Source organism: Cornus florida, unplaced genomic scaffold, assembly GCF_030987335.1.
Source record: "Cornus florida cultivar Cherokee Brave unplaced genomic scaffold, ASM3098733v1 CherokeeBrave_3.0.0_Hap2_Chr04, whole genome shotgun sequence".
NCBI lineage: Eukaryota > Viridiplantae > Streptophyta > Magnoliopsida > Cornales > Cornaceae > Cornus > Cornus florida.
This window is the reverse complement of record NW_026775574.1, coordinates 71,747,706-71,754,555: the sequence shown is the minus strand read 5'-3', so window position 1 is coordinate 71,754,555 and position 6,850 is coordinate 71,747,706. Positions and strand designations below refer to the sequence as shown.

Genomic DNA, 6,850 nt, shown 5'->3' with positions numbered 1-6,850 from the left:
TCACAAAAAATCCATATTTAAAGCGCTCGGATTCAAAGAAGCGAATGCAAGGAGTTCTTCATCACATTCTAGTGCTGCCATATCTTTTTCTTCCGAAGTAATCCATGCTTCTACACCACCCTCTTTTGCATCGAGCAAAAGAATTGTGTTCTTGTTCTTGATGCTTGAAAAACCAACCCATATAGGCTTTCCCCACCCAAAATTTGTTTGACCAAATGGGTACCTGCAGAAGCTGCTACAAGTGAATATATCCATACTATCATTCTTGTTCATTACCATCTTGACCTCTTTGAGGACATCACATATGGAAGAGTAGCACTGGGTTGGTGTAAAATTTTTCAAATACTTGTGGCTAAATTGTGCCATCCCTTTCTTCATTGCACCCAAGTCTTTTTCGCTCTCATCTTTAGCCATTATCGAGGAAACCCAAGAAAAGTTTCCAGCTGAATTTTTCGGTAGTGGCGGGGAAAGTCTGGGGCGCAAATTCACCGACAGGACTAGAAGCGATGGCCTTGAGGACCCCGAATTTGTCCTACGGGCAGACATGGCGAGTTTGAAGATAAATGTGTACACGACTTCAACCCGAGTGGTTTTGGGCACTCCTGAGTCTTTGACCATTGCCTTGAGCTCCATTATCTTCGAGCTACTAAACACGTACCTTCTGGTGGTGATAGAGTTTCCCATCTGGAGCTGAAACTCTGTCCCTAACGGTGGTTCATTTGGCTGAGAGACAATTCCTGAAATGAACTTAGGAAACTCTACTTTTTCAGCCAGTGGCGGAGCTAGTGTGTGCCCAGAGGGGGCACATGCCCCTCCTGACCTAGTCCCGCCTACTATAAAATATAGTAATTTTTATTTTAATTTGTATATTTATAAAGAAATTTCTATATAATGCCCACCCTAAAATTTTAAATTTCTAAAATTATCTTTTAAATTTTTCTTTCCTTTTTCTTTGCTCTTAATATTCCTTTGATTTCCTTAAAAAAAATTAAATTTTCCTTCTGTACTCAAACTCTCTATATATTTTTTTTCTTTCAAATTTCTCATTTTTCTTCCCTTTTTCTTCTTCTTCTTCTTAATTTTTTTTGGCCCCCTACTTCTTAAACATTTTTCTTTTTGCACTTGAGAATGATTTATATAGTATGTATGTTTTTTTTTCTTCTTATTTAAATTATATATATATATATATATTTTTACACTATGCCCCCTCTGAATTAAAATCCTGGCACCGCCTCTGTTTTCAGCCGATTGACAAGTGGCCCAATCACTGATGAAGGAGCTCATGGTGGCTCCATCGGCGATCTTGTGTGAAAAGCACGTGGCGATAGCCATACCTCCACATTCGAAAAAGGTGACTTGAAGTACCAATAGACTAGCATTGTATGAGTCACTGAATGGTACACCTTGGGGATAGAATAGATCAAGTGTCTCAGGGTCAGGTTTTTCGAGGATTTTGGATAGTTCACAATCGATATGGACTTCATAGAAATCAACCCCTTCGTCATTACAGTCGTGGAGACTCCATTAATTGAAAGCCTTCCGGCAAAAGGATAGTATTTGGTTAGGGCTCGAGAGAGAGAGGTCTTGAGCCGACGAGATTTTTCATTCATATTAATGCGTGGGCTATCATAGCCGTTATTGGGGTAGAAGAGAAGCAAAGGGAGATATTTATGTGGAGAGAACTGATCCAACAAAGAGAGGTTGTGAGTCTTGAGATGACTGGGAGTTGGAGACGATGGTTTGATGGTTTCTTTCATGGTTTTCTTAGGATCCATCTTAGTAAGCTGTGATGCTATATATCTAGATGATGTTGGCATATGGATCAATGGATGTATGTATATATATAAGGCCACGATAATCGCTTCGTAAGTTCTTGGAAAGGAATCTCATTTCTAGCGCATGCAGACTATAAAACAATTCTTAGTCAATATATATATATATATATCATATCATATCATATTACCCTCGCGTGCCAAGAGTTATGAATGAAAAATAATACAAGATAGTAGAGAGGGAAAAATCACCACCACACATGAACAATATAAGAATTTTATGTCATTGGACTTGGGTAGACGGAAAAAGAAAAACAGAAGTAAAGTTTTCTTATTCAATATATCTAATAGCAGCACAATAAATAATTATAAAACAAATCCTATCCCTCTCTCTTCTCCACCAAGGCACCAACAATGGAGGAATGCAATACTCTAACACGGAGTACTAGTATATATTAAACAAATGTGCCACGTTAAGTATGTTCTCTAAGTAATTAACAGTAGGACTTGTTTCGACAGAGTGTTGAATTATTATTATTTTTTCCATATCATTTAGTTAGTTGACTGTAACATTAGGTGCACCAACCGAATAGAATATGTTCATCTAACCACATGTACTATACAGAAGGCAATAATACATACATTCCCATTGGTTTGTCGATCAACTGAAACTGATGCTTTTTTGCGTGACCATATACGTTTCCCAGAGTATATATATATAAAGACTACAATGAAAATTAATAATTTTTGAAGTAGTTGACTTTGATATCCAACATCTCCCACCAATTGAGGGTGATGCATATCTGAGTGTTGTTGACATACCTACAATTTTTTACAAGAGTTGTGGCGTAAGTATCAGGTTAAGAGCTATTGGAAGAAAAGTTGCAAAGTCATAAAGAAACACTTATTAATCCTTCTAAAAATTGTTTTTAAAACTCAACTTTCCACAACCTATTTCATTGCACAACTCACAATTGATATCAGAGTCAATCTTTACACATTGAGTTGATCTTATTAAGGTTTGAAGATGAATCATTTTTATGTTTTTTCCACCTTTGTATGCTGCTTGTATGATCTCCCAAGCTTGAATTCCTAGGAATTTCCGACTTTAGCATTTCTTTCATTGAAAGACATTTCAATTGTTTTGTAGACTCGGAGCCTTGCTATCCTTTTTCCTCTTCTCATTCAAGTTATTTTCCCATGCTTGAGTTAAATCATCTTCATTGTTGGGTTGAACAAAACCTTCTTCAACAATATTCTATAGATTGATTTCACTATCTTGTTGCTCCAATAACGTAATTTTCTCCATTGAAACGTTGTCATCTTCATGTCCATGGAAATCGGCCTTGAGATCATCCAAAGAAAGAGCAGCAAAGAAGAGGACTAAGAGAAGTTTAATTTAAATTTAATCGAAATGTGTCAATTCATTAAATAAATTAATAATTAAAATTAAATAGGTAATTGTTTAATAAAAATCAAGATGTTTCAAATAATTTATAGATAAAATAATAAAATAATTTACCAAATAATAAAACAAGTTACCAATTAAAATAATTCCTATTATGTTCGGAATTCTAAGGTTAATTTTTTTTTTTTACTTTTTCTATTTTATTCTATTTGTAACTATTTTTCCTATATTTCGCCTCATAAATATTTAAAATTTTAGTTACCAAAAAAAATTACTAATCAATTATTTGAAAAGTAAATTTATTTTGATAATTTTTATATAATTTTTTAATCAATATTATAAAATAATTTTTTATCACATGTATCGCACATGTGCTTTACTAGCCCTACGATTAAATCAAAGGACAAACATTTTTACTTGTGGATCAAGTTGAAAACCGTCCATATTTATTACTTACTCCACATAAAAAAAAAATAAAAAAAAAATACCTTCTATATATTTATATTTTTTCATTCTTTTTATATATGGTAATTTGACAATGCATGGGGATTCTCATTTTGTCTCACATTATAAATAACACATTTTTCTTTACAAAAGTGCATCAATCATTCATCAGCAGGTCAAGTCATTCGTTGCATATGTAATTTGCTGCTGCCTCTACCATTCTTCTATCCGATACCTTTTTTGTTTTTTTAATTTTACATAGGGTTATTTTCACTTTTTTTGTGTTATAGTTTGTTTTATATAGTTTTGGTGAATGTTTTAATATTCTGTTTCAATTCAACTCTTTTGTTTGTTTTAATTTAGAGAAGTCATTAATTTAGAAAAGTGATAGATCTTAATATAACGTAAAAATATGTTTACAAATTTTTTTTTAAGAGTTTCAGTGGGATCCAACCACGTTGTATTCGGATGAATCGAATGAAGAATCGACAATTAACGTCAAAATACTTATCATTTTTCTTTAATTTATAACCACCTTTTATGTTTTTGGGTTTGGTTTATTTAAGAGTTTAGATTATTGGATGAGTGTCTTTTAATGGAACAAAGAAACAGATTTATTGGGATATGTATTTGGGGTTTTGGGTTTTTTTATTGCTTGATCAAAATAATCACACAGTCTATGAAAATCAAATCTGAGAGTCCAAAAAGCATTTCTTCGTGAAGGAAATAATTTTCTCTCTTCCAACCTGTGCTATGCCATGTTCAACAACACTTAACCCAGCAAAGCAGCACTTCTTCGTCTAAGGATAAACTCAAAATCGAGGCAAACGCACTCTCTCTCTTTCTAAAATTCTATTTCTTCGTCTCTCTCAATTAGAAAGCCCTCTCTTCCTGCAAAAACTTTTTTTTTTTTTTTTTTTCTTAAAAGCCTCCATCTCTAAAGCCATTATTTTGGGTTTAAGAATTATGATACTGCAAAATTCAATTCAACACAAATGTACTCAAAAATAAAGAACCAGACAATTGAAAAATTGCCCGGACGTCAATGCCCCCAAATTTCCTCGGCTGAAATACAATGGGTTTTTTTTTTTTCCTCCAATTTTTTTTTTTTTTTTTTTTTTTTTTTTTGATGTGTTTTTTTTTCCCAATTTCAATGAAATTGTCAAAAAGATCTTAATTTGTTAATGAATGTGGAGAGAGGTCTCATGGATTTTATTTCATGAGAGAGGTTTCTATAGAGAGAAACTGAAAGAATTCCCCCCTCCCCAAAAAAAAATGAAGAAACCCTCCCCTATTTTTAGGTGAAATTGGCCGTTTATGGATTTATAATTAGATTAATGCAACCTTTAATCTATCTATATTATGACTTTTGTCTTCCTGCCTTTGATCTATATTTTGACTTTTGTCTTCTTATTCTTATTCTTTCAGATCTCGTGTTTTGGGACTATTTTTCTCATCTGTTCATAAAAACTTGAAATGGCATCTAGGTCGAACCCTAATAATTTCTCTTTATCTACCCAAACACACACACACACACTTATACATGTTTACACACACTGCATTTATACATGTTTACACACACTGAGCATGGCATTGTTTTAAATTATTATTATCAATAGACCTAATTCATGATTCTAATTATTGATGAAATTACTATATATAAATTGTCGCCATACTTCCTCTATCAAATTCTCTTTGACAATTATTATAATTGATGATTGAATTTAAGAGAGGAGATTACTTATTGTTGCCAAACCTCCTCTGTGTGCTCTGTTGTGTGTGTGTGTGTATATATATATATTTTATTCTTGTTGTTTCTGTTTGTTTTGGTGTAAGTTCGGTTTTTCTAGTGGTTTGTATGTTTTAAGGGGTCGGTTGTCTTTTAATAAATAGGTACTCAAAATGATTAAGTAGATATCATGGCGGGCTTTTGCAAACTTAACCCCTCCATACTTCTTGCTATCTTTGTTTGCCTCTTTGTTTCCATTTTGGTTAAAGAATTGATTGATTCCCTAGAAAGTATTTCATTTTTCATTAACGAGGTTTTATTGATTGCAATAGTCTCGTACTTTGCCTTTCACTTTCTTTGTTTGTCTCATATTGTTTGTCTTTCTTTGTTTGTCTCAGAGTTTCGATTTTTGGTTAAAGGCTTGATTGATTTCCCTAGAAAGTATTTCATTTTTCATTAACGAGGTTTTATTGATTGCAATAGCTTCAAATATGAGATACCACGATTCACGTCTGGCTTTTGCACACTTAAACCCCCAGTGGAATGCACTAACATCCACTGATTCCGATTCGACTTTCTTTCTAGAAACCATAGTTCATACTTGTTGCTTTTCGCTTTCTTTGTTTGCCTCAGAGTTTCGATTTTGGTTAAAGGTTTGATTGATTCCCTGAAAGTATTTTATTTTTCATTAACGAGGTTTTATTGATTCAAGATGGCAACAACCTCATATAGGAGATATAACGGCCGGCTTTTGTAGACTTAATCCCCCATGTGAATGCATTAACATCCACTGATTCCAATTCAACTTTATATTTAGAAACCACACTCCATTGACGAGTGCAAAAATAATACGAATTATTTTTAAAAACTAAACTAAAAATTGTATAGAAGAAGAAAAGAATAAATGAAAATATAATTAATTTTATTAAACAAGAAAAAAATAAATTAAAAAAATAAATACATAAAAATTGAGCTTGCTCCACTTTGTTTTGCCCTCTCATTTTTTTCCCTAACTCTGTGTATCTCTCTCCATCCTATCTCCCTACATATGTCACGAAAAAAAATCTTGCTGCTTTCTAATTTGAATTGATATATGATTACGCTACAACCAAGTCTTGAACCCAAGACCTCGGACCATCTCTCCTAGAATGTTTTTGGTGCTCTTTTTCGGCCATAAATAATTCTGATCCTTTGTGTAGCCATAATTTCTAACATTTTTGTTATTTTTGCTTTTTTTATTCTCATTCTAGAATTTATATCTATAAAACATAAAACCTATATATAATAATATTTAAATAATATAAAATACTAATAAAATATTTATTTAAGTGCATAAAACAATGGGTTTTGTTCACCTATCATGCATGCTTGTTGCTTTTTTGTTTTCTTTGTTTGCCTCTTAGTTTCGATTTTGGTTAAAGGTTATAGATTGATTCCCTAGAAAGTATTAGTCAATATAGTGAAAAAATGCTCCTCTTTATTTTTTATTTTTATTTT

The 6,850-nt window shown here is 32.5% G+C and overlaps 1 pseudogene; it reads right to left on the bottom strand.

Annotated features, from left to right (window-relative positions):
- Positions 1–1,775, bottom strand: LOC132305100 (stemmadenine O-acetyltransferase-like; annotated as a pseudogene).
- Positions 1,776–6,850: the final 5,075 nt, after the last annotated feature.